At 42.5% G+C, this 21032-nt stretch overlaps 1 protein-coding gene across 5 annotated transcripts in view; it reads left to right on the forward strand.

Moving 5' to 3' along the window:
• Positions 1–2497: 2497 nt before the first annotated feature.
• The window catches only part of LOC124554999, a 168059-nt gene continuing 149524 nt past the window's right edge, over positions 2498–21032 (forward strand). For all 5 annotated transcript variants that reach the window (XM_047128739.1, XM_047128741.1, XM_047128742.1 and 2 more), the window contains exon 1: positions 2498–2586. The gene's annotated coding sequence lies outside the window, so the exon portion shown is untranslated. The remainder of the gene's footprint in view (positions 2587–21032) is intronic.

Consider the following 21032-nt stretch of genomic DNA (forward strand, 5'->3'; position numbering starts at 1 on the left):
TCTATTCTCTTCTTGTCTAAACTATTTATCGTCCACTTTTCACTTCCATACATGGCTATATTTCATACAAATACTTTCAGAAACGACTTCCTGACACTTAATCTATACTCGATGTTAACAAATTTCTCTTCTTCAGAAACGCTTTCCTTGCCAGTGCCAGTCTACATTTTATATCCTCTCTACTTCGACCATCATCAGTTATTTTGCTCTCCAAATAGCAAAGCTCATTTACTACTTTAAGCGTCTCATTTCCTAATCTAATTCCCTCAGCATCACCCGATTTAATTCGACTACATTCCATTATCCTCGTTTTGGTTTTGTTGGTGTTCATCTTATATCATCCTTTCAAGACACTTTTCATTCCGTTCAGCTGCTCTTCCAGGTCCTTTGCTGTCTCTGACAGAATTACAATGTCATCGGCAAACCTCTAAGTTTTTATTTCTTCCACATGAATTTTAATTCCTACTCCGAATTTTGCTTTTGTTTCCTTTACCGCTTGCTCAACATACAGATTGAATAACATCGGGGATAGGCTAAAACTCTGTCTCCCTCCCTTTCCAACTGCTGCTTCCCTTTCATGCCCCCTCGACTCTGATATCTGGTTTCTGTACAAATTGTAAATAGCCATCGCTCCCTGTATTTTATCTTCATAAAATAACAGAAATAATGGCTCGCACGGAGAGATAGAGTTGTTACACAGGGTGTTACAAAAAGGTACGGCCAAACTTTCAGGAAACATTCCTCACACACAAAGAAAGAAAATATGTTATGTGGACATGTATCCGGAAACGCTTACTTTCCATGTTAGAGCTCATTTTATTACTTCTCTTCAAATCACATTTATCATGGAATGGAAATACACAGCAACAGAACGTACCAGCGTGACTTCAAACACTTTTACAGGAAATGTTCAAAATGTCCTCCGTTAGCGAGAATACATGCATCCACCCTCCGTCGCATGGAATCCCTGATGCGCTGATGCAGCCCTGGAGAATGGCGTATTGTATCACAGCCATCCACAATACGAGCACGAAGAGTCTCTACATTTGGTACCGGGGTTGCGTAGACAAGAGCTTTCAAATGTCCCCATAAATGAAAGTCAAGAGGGTTGAGGTCAGGAGAGCGTGGAGGCCATGGAATTGGCCCGCCTCTACCAATCCATCGGTCACCGAATCTGTTGATAAGCGTACGAACACTTCGACTGAAATGTACAGGAGCTCCATCGTGCATGAACCACATGTTGTGTCGTACTTGTAAAGGCCCATGTTGTAGCAGCGCAGGTAGAGTATCCCGTATGAAATCATGATAACGTGCTCCATTGAGCGTAGGTGGAAGGACATGGGGCCCAATAAAGACATCACCAACAATGCCTGCCCAAACGTTCACAGAAAATCTGTGTTGATGACGTGATTGCGCAATTGCGTGAGGATTTTCGTCAGCCCACGCATGTTGATTGTGAAAATTTACAATTTGATCGCGTTGGAATGAAGCGTCATCCGTAAAGAGAACATTTGCACTGAAATGAGGATTGACACAATGTTGGATGAACCATTCGCAGAAGTGTACCCGTGGAGGCCAATCAGCCGCTGATAGTGCCTGCACACGCTGTGCATGGTACGGAAACAACTGGTTCTCCCGTAGCATTCTCCATACAGTGACGTGGTCAACGTTACCTTGTACAGCAGCAACTTCTCTGACGCTGACATTAGGGTTATCGTCAACTGCACGAAGAATTGTCTCGTCCATTGCACTTGTCCTCGTCGTTCTAGGTCTTCCCCAGTCGCGAGTCATAGGCTGGAATGTTCCGTGCTCCCTAAGACGCCGATCAATTGCTTCGAACGTCTTCCTGTCGGGACACCTTCGTTCTGGAAATCTTTCTCGATACAAACGTACCGCGCCACGGCTATTGCCCCGTGCTAATCCATACATCAAATGCGCATCTGCCAACTCCGCATTTGTAAACATTGCACTGACTGCAAAACCACGTTCGTGATGAACACCAACCTGTTGATGCTACGTACTGATGTGCTTGATGCTAGTACTGTAGAGCAATGAGTCGCATGTCAACATTACCTTCCTTCAATTGGGCCAACTGGCGGTGAATCGAGGAAGTACAGTACATACTGACGAAACTAAAACGAGCTCTAACATGGAAATTGTTTCCGGATACATGTCCACATAACATCTTTTCTTTATTTGTGTGTGAGGAATGTTTCCTGAAAGTTTGGCCGTGCCTTTTTGTAACACCCTGTATATTTTCAGGATGCTGTTAGTGGGTGGCACAATAGAGAATGTGTGTGAAAGTGGGTCGATGAACCCTCGGCGTAGCACCTCAGTGTGACTTCCAGAGTAGCCATGTAGGTGCCAATGTATATTAGAGTTGTCTCTGCGGATGTGCAGAGTGCTAGAGAGCATTTCGGGGTGGAGGGAGTTGGTCAATGCATATTGTATGGCTCAGCTAAAAGTGGCGGCGCGGCGGGGATGCAGGTCGCAGGAGTGTGATTCAGTGGGCTGCTCCAGATTTAGACTCAGTACAAAGACAGCCTGCGACGCGGACGCTGCGCCGCGGCCGGCTCCATCCATCAGGTACAGCAGCAGCCACGCCGCACTTTTTCCCGCACCGGAGGGAGGAGGAAGCGATTTACTGCTCCATTGGTCTCCCTCCATTGTCGCTCCGCAGGTGTCCGGACACTAAACAGGTGACTCCAGTGATTTCCGCGGAAAAGCTGCGAACTGTGGCGCAGGCAACATCAGTTCAGTATCGACGTGAAACAGTGAGAGAAACGAATCGTTTTTTCAGCATGCAGTTGAAACATTTTGATCTAGTCCCGATACCGGTGGTTGATGTTTTTCTTCGGTGCATAGACTAGGTGGAGAGATGCATCAAACGAGTCTATGCTTCGCAGACGTCTTTGCGTAACAGGTACAACCTACATCTCTTTGAACCTGCTTACAATATTCGAGCCGTGGTCTCTATCCACCCACACAATTTCTTCCATTACCAAAAAGATCATTCTTCGATGACTCTGTCGATCAGTCGAACCTTCCTTTTAACAGGGTTCTGGCATAAATTTATTTTTTACACCAATTCGATTCAGTACACGTTGCTTAATAATCCGATCTACCTACGTAATCCTCGGCACTCTACTGTCGCACCCCATTTCAGAAGGTGATTATTGTCTGAGCTTTTTATCGTCCACACATAGCTTTCGTTGAAAGCTGCACTCCAGACAAATACCTTCATAAAAGGCATAACATTTCAATTTATACTCTATTTTAAAAGATTTGTCTTTTTTCGGAAATACATTTCTTGCTTTTGCCGATTCAGCATTTTATATACTTTCTACTTCGGCAGTCGCCATTTATTTAAATAATCTCTTTTTAACACACTTTCCATTCCATTCAACTAATCTTCAAAGTCTCTTTACCTATGAAAGCAAAATTTTGTCAGATTTCGTTTCTTCTTCCTAAAAATGAATTTTGTTCCCATATTTCTCTTTGGTTTCGGTTACTGCTTACTCGATATTCGGTCTGAAGAGCATCGTGGATAGGCTACAACCCTGTCTCTCTCCCTTATCAGCTATTGCTTCCCTTGCATGTACTGCACGACAATACGTTACTGAGTTTCTTGCAGTAAGTTAATGCTAAGAACGTGAGCTAATAACAGGATGATCATGGCGGTATACTTTCTAGATGTGACAAAAGATAACGATGTTTTGGATAGAGCAAGGCCACAAACAACTGTTACATTAAAATTTCATTTTATGCATCCCTGAGAAATGTTGCAATTTTTTGCCGCGTTCCCAACTACCTTAAATATGATTGTTTTATTGAAAGCTCCCAGAAATCGCAGTAAAAACCTATTGTGAGGAGGAAACTATTGTTAGCAACATTTTCTGTTTTTTGTTTGTTTTTTGTTTTGTTTCGTGCGATGTAAGGAAAAATCACTATATCCGAATGCGGTTCGTATCTAGAAACTACTTCGTCTTTAGAGAAATTGATGATAAATGGACAATTGTGTTAATGTATGAAACATGTTAGGTGCAGTAACAGTAGTTGTAGCAGCAATGATCTGCGAAATGTATGTACACTTACACAACCACCAAGCGCAATGACTATGTGAAAAATATCGGCAGAATTTCTTATTTGACATAAAACACACAAAGCTACTTCCGTATCAGTCTAAATTTTACTGCAGTTGACTTGTAAACTTGAGCTCGGGCATTACTAAATGAAAAAAACAAAGTAATTACACATCAGACGTTCAGTGTTAGAATCTGATTCGTTCTCTTTGTGCTCTGGCAGCTCTGTAACCAATATGTAGCAACTGAAAAGCTGTAAAATTGAATTTTGGGTACAGCTATGTGAAATCAAATGTTTTACGTGATTTATGAAACTTTTATGCATGCACTGTGTGTGTTCAGAGTAGCAGCTGCTGTTTCTGTCTGCACATATAAAAAACTACTAAATAGGACAAAAATTAGTATTGAACTATCTTTTATTGCAGTCTAACCTGGCAGTCTTTCTCTTTTCGTTTTCATTCCTAGTATCTGTTTCGTTAAGGTACTCGGCACTTCAGATCAGAGTAGTTCGGAGATCAAGGACGGGCGTTCATGAATCACTAGTGATCGTATCAACAGCACCTGAAAATGACTGGCTTCCCTGCAGCTATCATCTGAATTGTCCAGTACTTGAATAAAACCGGGAACCAGTGTGAGGAAAAGAATGCGAGAACACAATGGTAAACATCAGTTTAGTTGTAAGAAATTTCTTCACTTTGTGGCATGTCTACCTTTCGTAAAATTAATAACCAAGTATTCTATGATCCATTCTAGTAAAATTAACGAATTTCGTATTATTCTCTTTTCATGTTATTCTCTTTTCGTGTTATTCTCTTTTCGTGTTATTCTCTTTTCGTGTTATTCTCTTTTCGTGTTATTCTCTTTTCGTGTTATTCTCTTTTCGTGTTATTCTCTTTTCGTGTTATTCTCTTTTCGTGTTATTCTCTTTTCGTGTTATTCTCTTTTCGTGTTATTCTCTTTTCGTGTTATTCTCTTTTCGTGTTATTCTCTTTTCGTGTTATTCTCTTTTCGTGTTATTCTCTCTCCGTGTTATTCTCTCTCCGTGTTATTCTCTCTCCGTGTTATTCTCTCTCCGTGTTATTCTCTCTCCGTGTTATTCTCTCTCCGTGTTATTCTCTCTCCGTGTTATTCTCTCTCCGTGTTATTCTCTCTCCGTGTTATTCTCTCTCCGTGTTATTCTCTCTCCGTGTTATTCTCTCTCCGTGTTATTCTCTCTCCGTGTTATTCTCTCTCCGTGTTATTCTCTCTCCGTGTTATTCTCTCTCCGTGTTATTCTCTCTCCGTGTTATTCTCTCTCCGTGTTATTCTCTCTCCGTGTTATTCTCTCTCCGTGTTATTCTCTCTCCGTGTTATTCTCTCTCCGTGTTATTCTCTCTCCGTGTTACACTGGCATAACAAAATTCTTATGCGCTTCTACACTCACTGAAGTCGTCCAATTACCAACGTACATGGGACGAGTATGTTTAGAATAATGCTTTGTAACGGTTTAAACATCTTTTTTAAGGCATAAGAATGGTTGGCGAAAATTTTATTGGTTTGCTTAAATATTTTATGTCAATAATATATTTACTACCACGTGGAATTCGTGTTTAATTCAGCGTGTTCTTCCCATTGTTATTTCTTTAGGAATATAGTTCATGAATATAGCTGGTATGTTGGATGCGTACCAGAGTTTTTCTTTGACTTACTTCAATCCTTCTGTGTTTGCTAATTAAGTGGTTAGTAGTACGTGAATTCTTCGGCTCTGTACAACCAGATTACTTACACAGACATTACCAAGAGTTTGTGTAGAATTTTGTAAGGGCAGAGGAAAATGTCACTGTAGATTCGTGTCGGATTCGCTGAAGAAGAAATTGTATGCAAACTAGAATATAGCAGTCAGTATATTTTGTAGTATAGGCCTACCTATTCAGAATCACGCATATTGAATTTTGAGCACATTTGAGAGCTGGAAGGCAAATATTAACACATTGCTTACAGATTTTAAAATGAAGAGAATATATCTTTGCTGTTGTGATGCATTAGTACCTAACATGTCATCTTGTTTAGAGGTGAAAAAGATCTGCACTTCAGCGTTATGGCACCATCATACCGAAAATACGGGACACTAAACAGCTATTAAGGGTCTGTAGCTACAGCAATGAAACTAAAAGTGTTATGTCGCGAAAATCAATGCTTTGCTCTAGATTTACGCTCGTACAGTGTTGAAAATATTAGTACCCTCACAGACATCGTTCAGTAAGTGTGGAATCTTCCATTACTGATATTTTCCAGCACTCTTGGCGTCTTCTCATTACCACGAGCATCTCTAGCAATACTACTACTACTACTACTACATGGTATCCTTTATTAATAAATATCCGTAGCAACCCACTAAACTTATGCAAGCCTGTTGAAGGATGCGATATTAGAGATTGACTACAACTCGAAAATATAGGATGAGTGAAAGTAAAACGCCTCAAAGAAAAAGGATATAATACTATAAACTAAAATAATGCCAGAGGGAAAAATTGGCAGTTACACAATTACAAAATGAGAAGAAAGTGATCAAAGTTCCTAGATTAACAGTAGTACTGACAAACTTTTCCTTAGAAACCATGAAACTGTTGTCTCATCATCGTCATAGCTCGTGTTATCCGTCACTGTAACCCCCATATTCGTGTAGTACGTAAAGAAATATGAATGTTTTAGTTGGACCACTTTTTTCGCTTTGTGATAGATGGCGCTGTAATAGTCACAAACGTATAAGTACGTGGTATCACGTAACATTCCGCCAGTGCGGACGGTATTCGCTTCGTGATACATTACCCGTGTTAAAATGGACCGTTTACCAATTGCGGAAAAGGTCGATATCGTGTTGATGTATGGCTACTGTGATCAAAATGCCCTACGGGCGTGTGCTATGTATGCTGCTCAGTATCCTGGACGACATCATCATAGTGTCCGGAGCGTTCGCCGGATAGTTACGTTATTTAAGGAAACAGGAAGTGTTCAGCCACATGTGAAACGTCAACCACGATCTGCAACAAACGATGATGTCCAAGTAGGTGTTTTAGCTGCTGTCGCGGCTAATCCGCACATCAGTGGCAGACAAATTGCGCGAGAATCGGGAATCTCAAAAACGTCGATTGCACCCGTACCATATTTCTGTGCACCAGGAATTGCATGGCGACGACTTTGGACGTCGTGTACAGTTCTGCCACTGGGCAGAAGAGAAATTACGGGACAATGACAGATTTTTTGCACGCGTTCTATTTAGCGACGAAGCGTCATTCACCAACAGCGGTATCGTAAACCGGCATAATATGCACTATTGGGCAACGAAAATCCACGATGGCTGCGACAAGTGGAACATCAGCGACCTTGGCGGGTTAATGTATGGTGCGGCATTATGGGAGGAAAGATAATTGGCCCACATTTCATCGATTGCAGTCTAAATGGTGCAATGTATGCTGATTTCCTACGTAATGGTCTACCGATGTCACTACAAGATGTTTCACCGCATGACAGAATGGCGATGTACTTCCAATATGATGGAGGTCCGGCAAATAGCTCGCGTGCGGTTGAAGCGGTATTCAATAGCGTATTTCATGACAGGTGGATTGGTCGTCGAAGCACCATACCATGGCCCGCACGTTCACAGGATCTGACGTCCCCCGGATTTCTTTCTGTGGGGAAAGTTGAAGGTTGTTTGCTACCGTGATCCACCGACAACGCCTGACAACATTCATCAGCGCATTGTTAATGCATGTGCGAACATTACGGAAGGCGAACTACTCGCTGTTGAGAGGAATGTCGTTACACGTATTGCCAAATGCATTGAGGTTGACGGACATCATTTTGAGCATTTATTGCATTAATGTGGTATTTACAGGTAATCACGCTGTAACAGCATGCTTCTCAGAAATGGTAAGTTCACAAAGGTACATGTATCATATTGGAACAACCGAAATAAAATGTTCAAATATACCTACGTTCTGTATTTTAATTTAAAAAACCTACCTGTTACCAACTGTTCGTCTAAAATTGTGAGCCATATGTTTGTGACTATTACAGCGCCATCTATCACAAAGCGAAAAAAGTGGTGCAACTAAAACACTCATATTTCTTTACGTACTACCAGTACACGAATATGTAATAAAAATGGGGATTCCTATTTAAAAAAACGGAGTTGATATCCGTTTGACCTATGGCAACGCCATCTAGTGGGTCAACCATAGCGCCATCTGGTTCCCCCTTTCAAGCTAGACTAGTTTCGTTCTTTGTAGTTTTTTCGTTTGACGCTTATTTCTGGAGATTTTTGGCCCGGTCACTATCAACGGACCACCCTGTATATATTTCTGTAGCCGAACGCCATTCCTGAGGCCACATCACCTTAATGTACGAGGAGGAGAGTCGTGCACGTTGTCAGAGCATCGGGTTTGTTTGTATGTTTTTTTGTGTGTGTGTGTGTGTGTGTGTGTGTGTGTGTGTGTGTGTGTGTGTGTGTGTGTGTGTGTGTGTGTGTGTGGGAGGGGTGGTTCTGTGGGGGCGGGACGGGGCTGCTGCCTATCCTGATTTAGGTGTCCAGTATATTCCCTCAGTCAGTCCATGTAAATACGGGATGATTCCTGCCCACCCGTTTTCAGCCAGTTTGTACACAAACGAATGAACTTGACTTGCATGGGACGCTAAACACCAAAAGCGGACCGGTCTGATGGAACGGTCAGCCGTCTAGGTTTTTCTCAGTCAGCCTACGGTCCATGAGAGCGATTGCTTAGTATCATCTTGTTAGTTCTTCAAAGCGCTACGGTTTGTCAGTGTGGCGAATCAGACAAGTTGCTGCGACCGTCTGCCACACCTTCCTTTACTTTCCGTAACAGGATATTCATACATACGAATACTGACAGGATTTCTTTACCTCGGAGAGGGCGTCACTGAAGTGCTAAAAGGCCTAAACAGGCAGACGCTTGAATATACGACGCCAACTATCCCGTGCAAGTCAGTTTACAAGATTCGTAGACCAACTTTGTGTGAACATGCTACAAACTCTTACTTACCGCCTCCGTAGGGACCGCGAAGCAAAGATTAGGCTGATTACAGCGTCCACAGTGGCAATGACGCAACGCTTCTCCCCGCGCTCCATACATGAAAGGAACAGCAACAAACACTAACACGTGGTAGAGTGGGGAATTCGAGGGCGTGCTGAAAAGTAATGCCTCCGAATTTAATGTGAAAACTAAGACCGCTTATCAAAAAAAATCAAACGTTATTAACATTCTGCAACTTTATTCTTTATGTCTTCATAATTATTTCAAAGCAGTCACCCTGTCGACGAACACATTTCTCCTATCGAGGGACCATTTCGTTGATATCACCACAGTAGAAAGTCAGACCTCCATTACGGAGCCACAACTGCACCTCTGGCTCGCAAAGCTTTATCACTATCAGGGTAAAGTGCTCGTAAGGTGTTCTTTAAGTTCGGGAAACAGATGAAAATCGGATGGGGCCACGTCGGGACTGTATTGAGGACGATAGATGGCAGTGAACCCAAGGGGTCAGGTTGTTGCAGATGTCACAGTGCTCGTGTGTGTTCTAACGTTCTCGGGCTGAGAGTGAGGGTGCTACATGTGTGGACAAACTCTTCGAATTCGTGCTTTCGGTTTTCTCAGGGTCTCTGAGTACTTCACAGAGTTTGTGGTGGTCCCTATAGGCTTGAATTCCAAATGCACCACACCTTGAACATCCCAGAACACTGAGAGTGATTTCGCCGGCTGATGGCATGGTCTTGAACTTTTTTGTGGCGGAGCTCCAGTGATGCTCTCTTGTTTTTGGGATCAAAATGGTGAACCTAGCTTTCATTGCTTTTCGAAGTGTTGTTAAGGAACCCATCACGCTCATGTTCAAAAGACAAAAGAAATTGGCAGATGTCCAATCTCTTGTATTTCAATTCAGGAGTGAGAGCATTAGAGGCACCCACGGTGCACACATTTTCCTGTAACGCAGTTCTGCAATATTTGCGTGCACACCCCCTCGTGATATGTCACAATTTCCTGAGAGCTGTGTCTTACGTTATCCGACGATTTACTCTGAGTTCATCAAACCGATTTCGAGGAGTCTCGTTGGTTTCCGTAGGCGATTGGCCACTCAGTGCTCTGTTATACACGTTGAGGTTAGCACCATCATTTCCTTCATTAAAAGCGCTAACAACGCAACGTCGCACATTACTGATGTCGATACAATCATCACCGCTCCCAGCGTTCTCTCGTATATGGATTTCAATTGGAGGCACGTTTTCTGTGTTTAGAGACTCGGTCACGGCACACTATTTCTCACGCACTGATACAGTTCCATTACACATCGCCGGAGCCCTCTAGCGGCAGACGGTTGCAACTTGTCAGCAAAGCGGTAAGGTCGACCGAGCAGCGTGCATGACACGTAAATTCCTCAACCGTTATTGAGAACAGTAAAAAATTCGGAGGCTTTAGTTTTAAGCCGATGGTTTGCAGAGTATAGAGGTAGATGCAGATGTAGCTGTAGGGATCTACCAGCATGGTATTTGACAAACAATGTGAGGAAAGAATCGGATATAAAGAAGCCTGTTTAGCCAGAGAAAGCGTTTAACACTGGTCAGGGCCACCTTCATGCGCAGCTCCAACCATTACGCTATGCGGGCAGCAATACACTCAGGTGTATTGCATGACAAAGGCCTGTCCAGTACAAGCATAAATATTTGACCTAGAAGCAAAGGCTTTCGTGATACGAAAGTGACTTTATATTATTTGTAAAGGTTCTCGGTCTCAAGAATGCAGAAGCAGCTACAGATTACCTGCGACAATAAAACGTATAATACAATTACGATAAAAATAGTACAGCAAGATACTGTATTATACCATATTGCAGTGCTTGCGTTGTTCCGATTACGATGCAAAGGTTTTTGGACATGCAATTGCGAATTCATTTCATGTGGTTTATGCTACTGTATTGTCCAGTGAAGATGGCTCTTAATGAAGAAGAGCCTACACTCCAGTTTGAGAGCTATCTTTGAGTTTATACGATCACATGTACTCATAAGTAAAATAACACAATTTGGTAAAATAAATTAGAAGCAAATTAAAATTCGTGTAAATTGCAGCCTCATTCATGGTACCAACACATTCAATTTCATGTGGGAAAATGAGGCTGCCGGTTATGATTCAAGAATTTGGATGAAATTTTGCACAGGTTCTCGTAACTGAATGAGAAGTATTTCTTCATTTAGGTAGATTGTGAGAAAACAAAGTTTGGTGTGTCGCTATAGTCCTATATACTGTCATTGGTTGGGCTACGTTTTCTGGCAGGCGAATGATGCTAAATTCATACTACGAATTAGCGGACTCATGCTTAAGATTTCGTACCATTTCTGACACAGCGTTGTTATGTGCAGAAAGTGTGTGGCACAAAACAATCAGTATTCCAATATTATACTAAATTTTTTATCTTTATCATGTTGAAAAACGCAGAATATTTTTTAAAGAATCGCAGATATTTGACTGGCAGTTTCGCTATTGCAGGCTATAGTAAAACTTCATTTGCAATTCGTAATTAATAAAAACTGCACTGTGCAATAATATAACAAAGTTTCGTATTTTTCATTGTCCGCTTCGCAACTGCTCCGATGGAACTTAGTGCAGCAGATAAATTATGCTGCTTACATTGAGAAATATTCCATAGGAGTGAGTCTACGGAAAACAGTCCTCAGTGGAATTATTAAAAAACCACCTTTCAGTGATCAGCTGTTATCAAACCAAACATAAGATAGCTAGGTGTACAATGCGTTCGGAAAGGTCATTAAGACCTAGCATATTGACACCAACCAAATCTGCCCTATCATGCAGTTTTCGCGTTCAATAAATTATCACTCTGTGCGTCACACTGTCCCCATTCAACCACTGCACCGGCTCACCAATTGGATATAGTCATTATAATTATAGTTTCACAGAAAGATTTTATATCGAGTTCCTCCGAAATTACTTAATGTCGAGATAAAAGCCGAAATACGTATCTCTTTTTATTTACCTCTGTTAAAATTATCGGCTACAAATTTTGTTCCAATCAGTGGTCCACAGATGTCGACCTTGTTAGTTGGAAATTTTCAACCAGTACTAAGATGATGGCCAGGAGATTTTAGAATGTCGACCGAGCTCCATTGGGGAGGCTGCACGGTTACCCTTTCCTGAGGTCCCGTCACACCCCTTCAGAGCCACAAAAACAGGGATTACATTCCTTTCTGCTCTGTGTCGCCGGGACCTTTTGCTTCTCTCTTATTCAGAGTTCTTGAAGTGTGCAGGCAATGATATTCTTCTAGATATATGGTGACAGTTACTCCTGCTCGTGGCACGTTACTCTTATCCGGCCTTAACTGATTTCACCGTAGCGGATTTTCAGAGGAATTTTGTGGCCTTGCTTGAAGGAACACGTTAGTAACCACCCAGAATTATCTGATGAAACTAAATGTATGCAATCCGCTAGTATTCGAACCATTGTTCTCCGCATTTCGTTATCCTATACAGCCTCATTTCAGACTCGAAAGCACATGTTTGCAGCCAGAGATAACAGAGAATCTTGCAGTAATCAAACTCTTGTGTCCATAATCACTGCCATCTGTCTGTAGTTAGCTGCCAACTGAGGTGTCTAAGCAAGCATCACAAACGACCTCATAGTTCTAACTTGTCACTAGTTGTTCTCCGGACGTTACACATGATCACAGTATTTTGTGCGCTCGACTAAACACAGACATGTCATTTCGTCTCAGTTCATGGTTGCAAGGTCTGTCCAATCCAAAATCAGCAGTTGGCAAGGTTTGATTATAATCACGATGTAACTGTTTCAAATGATGTCTGCTGTAATGAAATGCTCGCATACTTACATAAGTCACTGCAAAAAGCACAGTAACAGTAAGTGGAGAAATTTCTTAGTACATGATCGAGAAGGATGATCGTTCAGTTTCTCTCCTTATACACGCATTTAGCTGACTTTTATCACCTTACGTATTTTTCTGCCCGGGGGTTGGGTGTTTGTGTTGTCCTCATCATTTCACCATCATCATCATTTGTGACAGTGAATAGATCGGACTGTGTACAAAATTGGAGTGTGATAAAATTGGGATTTTGTACGGGCGCTGATGACCGCGCAGTTGAGCCCCCCACACAAACCAATCACCACCACCACCACCACCACCACCATCACATGTATAATTTAAACTTCTCTCTCTCTCTCTCTCTCTCTCTCTCTCTCTCTCTCTCTCTCTCTCCAGTCTAGTTCAATGGATGAATAAAAAGTTTTTTTTATTTATTCGTTATTCACTGTTTTTGAACATTTACGAGTGCCACGCATAAAATAATCCGTATGAGATCGACAGTTACATCCTTGTTTAATGTTATTTTATCAATGATTGATTTTCTTGAATTCCATGGCCATCGTATAGTTCATTGTTGTGGAGGGAAACAAACAACCAACCAACCAACCAAACTCTTTCAAAAAAGCTTTTCTTTCGTTACCATTGCCAATTTCGAGCAACTACACCCTCTTAAAACGGCTACAGTTTTTATCCTACGATGTTTCATCACCAGTATCGTGTCTGTTAATGTGTTCCTGTGATGGACAAGAGTGACAGACATCTCCTTTGGTCAAACGAATTTCTGCGATACAGCACGAAACGTTGAAAGGGAAAAACCACGTATTTGAAAGCAATTTTTGTTGCTTGTTGCTCTTCCGAAACATTGTTCATCTGCGTATTCTACAAATTTCTTAAGCAGTATCTTGTTCGGAAAATCTTTTTCACTTAATGTCATTATACATTTTTATGAGTAACGTTGTGTTTTTACCTCTTATCGCTCGTTGTCTAGTCACGAACTGAAGTGTACCAAATCACACGCAAATAGGTTCATAATCTTGACGACTCGTACGATTAAAACCGTTTAGTAACCGTGGCATGTTTCACTAAAACGTGTGTATCCAGTGTGCACTGCCTCGCGCGGTGCCGTAACATTTAGATTTTTTGTGTGCTTCAGATTTTGTCTTGTGGTATTTCTAAGAGGGGTTTCTTGTTTATAACAACTTACGGACATAAGTGCCATTGCGTATGCCGTTTCAGACCTTGAACTGAGCAACCCTGATTACCGTCAAGCGATTGGAAGCTCTTTCAACTTAGTTTCGGGCAAACTACGTGGCATTACGTATCAGAGATACTCGAAATACAAATACCGTCAACTCTCTCAAGGGTTCTTCTTGCCCAGTAGACTGGCTTGCAAACTGCTCATCTACTTGATTCTTAGCGGCGTGTCAGTGGTAGGATTCCATACTCTGTACAGGGAAGCAGAGAGCCCAGGATATAAATTGCTATTTCCCTTATCAACAAATACGATGTGCTTTTTGAAACTGACAGTAAGATTGAGTCAGTGGGACCTCTTACTACTACTACTTCTGAAAGCTTTCAACATCGCATGCTAAATTAAAGCAAGTGTTAAGTGTCACGGGTCTACTAATCGGCGGTATTTCAACCGGATGGCGATTAATTGTGTCCATTATATAGTGGCACACGGCCGTTCGACCCATGCTGTCAGAAATACGAGGAACAAGTCGAAGCCAATTGTTGATTCGGCCATAGTTTGCAGCCGGTATCCTGCTCCATACTTAACGTGTTCCACGTAGTTTCTTGCAGTCTCCATTAGAAGACAGCAACCACGGAAAATCTAAAAGAATGTAGCTGGACAGGGATTTTAACCGGGTTCCTCGCGTAGATCAGTCCATTTCGTTAATCATCAAATAGACGTATGAGCTTGTAGACCGTTACTTTCCTGCTCGTCAAATATGTGTAAAATGCGCACCTTTTTATATGCACGAAAAGGAAATTTGAGGAGCGAATACGAATTATACACACCATCGCCTATACCGATGAGAGTAATTACACTGTCTCTTTAAATTGGGACAAAAGTCTGATTACGTGTATAAAATGTCTGACAGCAGATAGCGCTTAGTGAAACAAGTGTCAACTGCCCAGGATAGCAATGAATCTCATCTATACTCGGCAAGCCACTGGAGAGTGCATGACAGCAGGTACCTTTCACCAATATTAGCGATTCCTTGACCTATCCCATTCATTTACTGAGAGAGAGAGATAGATACTTGACTGTGTTTCTTCTGTACGAGGATGCCTACGTACGACGGAGGAAGCATAATGGCTGCACACGTTTTCGCGAGAAATATGTAGTATTTTTGCGGAGAATTCATATGAGAGTTCCCAGAGTATTTTTGCTACACGTTTGTTGGAGCTATACCGTCCTCTGAAGAACGAGCTTACCATTAAATGAGCGTTATGAGACATAGCTATTAAAATATTTGTGGCACCCGGTCGTAGTTACTAAACGAAAAGGCTCCTGCGTAACATCCATGTACTAATGTACCGTTTTTTGCCTAGTCAGAGATGAAAACTGATTTTATGCAACTTGTTAGCTAGCTGTGTTCTTACGCTTGTGAACACGCGGTGCTGTAGACACGTGGAGTAGGTTGTAGACATTTTCAAGAGAATGATGTCAGTGTGAAATCCTTGTCCGCCGCATTCGGCAATAGCACTTTCTCCTGAAACTGGGCCCGAGGCTCTCATTCTGGAAAGTTGAGATTCTGGTTTCCGCTATGTAAATCCTTCTTGCTCTTCCTCAGTCATCCATGAATTACTCAAATAAGATTCTCAAACACAGCACACTTTGTTATGTTAAGTCTTCATATCAGACCATAAACGTGGACTTCAATTAGTTTGATGTGTCTGAAAGCTACTGCATGACTATTTCCCGGTCTCGTGATTATAACAGAATTTCATTGCGCCGTGCTGATCACTAGCATGTAGAAACACTGTTCAGAAGCTCACTCTTCTGCGATTCTTATATTCAGGAAGCAAAAAATTATGATCAGTACCACCGCGAAACTGAAAGTCGTCTGTTGACGTTGCCGGCACTTGGTTGGTTGGTTGGTTGTTTGTTTTTTTGTTTTTTTGTTTGTTTGTTTGTTCCATTGATTAATCGCACGGTACGGTAGCCGTTATGATGTGGAACGTGTAAAGTGCACAAGAAATGCACATATGAAACAAGATTATATATTATAATACAGAGTTAAAGATTAATACTCCTATTGTTTACCCCATTCTCTTAAATGGCACAAAATGCGTATACTAGATTTATAGATTTATTTATTCCTATTCAAGAATTCATCTATGGTATAGAAGGAGTTGTCAAGAAGATACGATTTCAATTTATTTTTGAAGCTATTACTGCTGTCTGTCAGACATTTTATTTCGTCTGGTAATTTGCCGAAAAATTTTATAGCAGCATATTGTACCCCTTTCTGTGCCAAAGATAGGTTGAGTAAAGGATAGTGTCTTTCTTTTTTCTGGTATTATAATCATCAATGTCACTGTTGTTTTTAAACTGGTCCATGTTGTTGGGAACAAATTTCATTACTGAGTAGGCCGAGCGATTCTAAGCGCTTCAGTCCGGAACCGCGCGACTGCTACGGTCGCAGGTTCGAATCCTGCCTCGGGCATCGATGTGTGTGATGTCCTTAGGTTGGTTAGGTTTAAGTAGTTCTAAGTTCTAGGGGACTGATGACCTCAGATGTTAAGTCCCATAGCGCTCAGAGCAATTTGAGCCATTAGTGAGTAAATGTACTGTGAGGCTGTTGTCTTTTAAAAAGATGCCTACAGGATGTGCGATTATGAACCCCACACATTCTTCTAACCACTTTCCTTTCAGCAGTAAATACTTTGTCTAAATGTTGAGGTACCCCAAAATATTATTCCGTATGACATCAGAGAGTGAAAGTATGCAAAGTATGTTAGCTTACTAATTTCTATATCCTCAAAATTGGCAATTATTTTGATTGCAAAAGTTGCTGAACCTAGTCGTTTTAGAGGATCCAAAATAATAATTTTCCAATTAAGATTCTCATCTATATGTACACCCAAGAAATTAATATGTTCCACCCTATCTACTGGCGCGGTAAGGAAAGTATAGAAGCGGAACAGAAACGAATGGGGAATCATTCTAGTGAAGATACACGCTGCTCATGGGGGGAAAGCACCAACATAAGCGTCTTCGACAATAGGCAGATAATTATGACCCGGTACCTACGAACGAGCATCACGAAAAAGACGAAGCGGGTAGACTGTTCGCGTGCTACTGTCGTAAGGATCGATGAAAAGTGGATGGCGGTGAAACCGCCAGTAGGCGACGATGTTGAACGTCGACGCCTCATCATGCAATGTTGGAGTCGGAGACTTGTCGGGTCTGTAAAGCGGCGACCGGTGGCGGATCTGCTGATACAGTACAATGTTAGTGCTGGTACGAGTCTCTCTTCGCACACCGTTCAACGCACATAATTGAACAAGGGGCTCGACAGCAGACGACCACTGCACGATCTCATGTTGACCCAGCGACATCGTCAGCTAAGAGTGCACTAGGCACAGCATCCGAGACACTGGACCACTGCCCAATGGAAACATGTCGTCAGGTCGAATGAATCAAGTTTCGTGTAACAACAGATCGATGGTAGTGTCCGGATCCGCCGTCATCCAGCGAACGGCTGGTCGGAACATACACTACGCCATAGATGTATGCCGGTGGGGGGCAGTATTAAGCTATGGGATCTTTCCACGTGGGATTCCATGGAACCTGTGGACTACACGAACATTCTTGCTAATCACCTTCATGTTGGATGTCTCCATGGCAGCAGTGGCATCTTCCAGCAAGATAACTTTCAGAGACACAAGGCTGTAATGGTGCTACAGTGATTTGAGGAGCCCGATAGACAAGTTACTTCGATGTCATGGCCTCCAAATCGATCTGCAAGTATTACAAAATCTACACTGACTGTTAATATAGCAAAATCCAACGGCTTTGAAACTTCCAGGCAGATTAAAACTGTGTACCGGACCGAGACTCGAACTTGGGACTTTGCCTTTCGCGGGTAAGTGCTCTGCCATCTGAGCTACCCGTGCACGACTCACGCCCCATCCTCACAGCTTTACTTCTGCCAGTACCTCGTCTCCTACCCCAAATGGTAGAGCACTTGCCCGCGAAAGGCAAAGGTCCCGAGTTCGAGTCTCGGTCCGGCACACAGTTTTAATCTTCCAGGAAGTTTCACGTCAGCGCACACTCCGCTGCAGAGTGAAAATCTCAGTCTGGATCCAACGGCTTTGTTCATAAAACGCTGAACGGAGCCACCTTCCTCAACTGAAGAACTGCATGTAGTGTCTAACGAAACTCGCGACAAGAGAAGGGCACAACTTCTTCAGCATAGGAGGCAGTGCAGATTTGTTTTCGTGTAACTGCATGCCGATTCCACATCCGTCGCAAAACCGTACGATAAGTGGAAAATAACAACGAAGATCAAATCTGTGTGCAGCTCGTACATTTCGGTGAAAGACGCAGTTGAACGCTCATTCCTCTCGCGTAGTCGGAACACAATGGGAGGGAAGCAGCAGGAAATGAGGCAGCTTGCATTCAAATAAGGATTTCTTCGGGGGACTTCCCGCGCAACCGCAGGGTGGCGCAGTTGGAGGGGAGGCTGGAAGCCAGGGAAGAGGGGTATCAAAACTTCGTGCCGTTTACGGTGGGTACGTAACGTTTTCATTTGGGTTTTGTAACAATTTTAGACCTTAACACTGGCTACTGTCACTTATTCATTCCTGTTATTGCGATTGAAAGGCAACATTCTTTTAAATATGTAAACAGAACGATTTCAGATTGTGCGCCAGTTGGAAGCGTGACAATTGGCGTTTCCCGAAAAAAATTAAGATTACACAACTATGAACGAAAGAGCGACAGTGAAACTGCAGTATGGGCTAGGTGTTCGTTGACAGGAGACACAGTTGATGCTTATTATTGCTACAGTATTTAGATAACAGATCTGCAGACAAATGTCGAATTACAACAGTTTTGTCGAAATCGATGTATGGTGAGATAGTGGCTGTAAAGGTAAAACGATTTATTTTAAAAAAGGTTAAACAGCAACCATACACTGTTACCCGACCCCCCCCCCCCCCCCCCCCCCCCACCCATGAACGATGGCCTTTTCTGTGGTTGGGTGGCCTGCGTGCCTCAACGATACAGATAGCCGTACTATAGGTGCAACAACGGAGGGGTATTTGTTGGGCACCGGACAAATGTGTGGGTCCTGAATAGGGGCAGCAGCCTTCTCAGTAGTTGCAGTGGCAACGGTCTGGATGATCACCAACGTGGCCTTTCTGTGCTGGTACTACGAACGGCTGAGAGCAAGGGGAAACTACTATCACTGTCTGTGACTACAAAGTTCACATAAGTGTTGAATGCTGCTAACTACTGGCCGAAATATGAATCACCTCAGAAAGATAACGGTGCTATAAAATAACGTTCAATTTCGGGTGGAAAAAGCACTATGTCCGGCTGTTGCCAGGGAGGCTGCTCCGATCCCCACATACGCATGCGCTCATAGCGGCGCGCAAAAGCCAACTGAAACTTTATGAAGTAACGGTAACACATCGACTTAATCAGAAAAAGAACATTTCAGGATCAACCTTTTAATCAATAATGCACAGAAGGCAATAGCCAGTTGCAGTACTGACGTAGAGTTGTTTTTAACAGGATACTACTGAGTCGGCGAAGAGAGACTAAACGTACATAGTGACACATGAATTTTGCTCTTCGTATTGGGAATGTTTTCCACTTTAAATAGCTGGTTGCAGATGTAACACTTAGACCGTACAACGTGGCAGTGGTACGACAATGGTTTCGTATTCGGGTGGATAGCGGATCAAATCCTCACCTGTCTATCAAGATGGAGTTTTTCGTAATTTTCGTGCATAAATCCATGTGAAAGCTAGGATGATTACAGTGAAAGGCCACGGCCTACTTTCTTCCTATCCTTCCCCAATCTGAGGTTGTCCCCAGTCTCTTATTATCCCACCGTTGGTAAGACATTAAACACTAATCTTCCTTCCTTCCTTTGAACAATTATCTTAAATAAATAAATCTTCCTGTAGCTTGAAAACGGTAAGCTTCCGAACGAGTTCATTTCCCAAATGTTAACTGTTCATTCCTTGGATCTGACTGGAAATTAGAAAAAGCCTATAGATAAGAAGTTCTGACACTTGCTAGGTCTCCACTCAGAGAATCTGGATAATTGTGTTAATACAGAAGAGAATTGTGCTCGTGAATGAAATAACTGAAAAAAGCTAGCAGTCATGTTCGTTCGCTGAACTGGGGTGGCTTGCAGTTTGAAGTTGGATAAAAAAAGAGTTTTTAAAGGATATCTATCTCGACCGCGGGGTGAATGGTAAAATTGTAAGGCCAGAATGAAATTTTTCACTCTGCAGCAGTGTGCGCGCTGTTATATTAACTTCCTGGCAAGATAGAACTTTGTGCCGGACTGAGGCTTAAACTCTAGGCCTTTGGTTTTCGCGGGCAAGTGCTCTACCAACTCAATTGCCCAAGCACGACTCCCGTCCTCACAATTTAGTGTCAGAGTCTCGGTCCCGCTCACACAGTTTTAATTTGCCAGGAAGTTTCAGATCAGCGCACACTCCGCTGCAGAGTGAAAATTTCATTCTGAATACATCGCGCAGACTGTGGCCAAGCAATTTCTTCGCAATAACATTTCTTCCAGGAGTGCCAGTATCGCAAGTTTCACAGAAGAGCTTCTGTGAAGTTTGGAAAGTAGGAGATGAGGTTCTGGCGGAAAAGCTGTGAGGATGGGTCGTGAGTCATGCTTGGATAGCTCATTTGACAGAGCATTTGTCTGCGAACAGCAAACGTCCCGAGATAGAGTCTCGGTCTGGCACACAGTTTTACTCTGTTAACGTAGTGAACAGGCTTTAGATACCTTCGTTTATTGCCCTCAGACAGCACTGCACGACTTATCTCGGGTTCATGTCAGAAGTATGAGTCTACTCAGGCGCTAGCA

Source organism: Schistocerca americana, chromosome X (genome assembly GCF_021461395.2).
Source record: "Schistocerca americana isolate TAMUIC-IGC-003095 chromosome X, iqSchAmer2.1, whole genome shotgun sequence".
Taxonomy (NCBI): domain Eukaryota; kingdom Metazoa; phylum Arthropoda; class Insecta; order Orthoptera; family Acrididae; genus Schistocerca; species Schistocerca americana.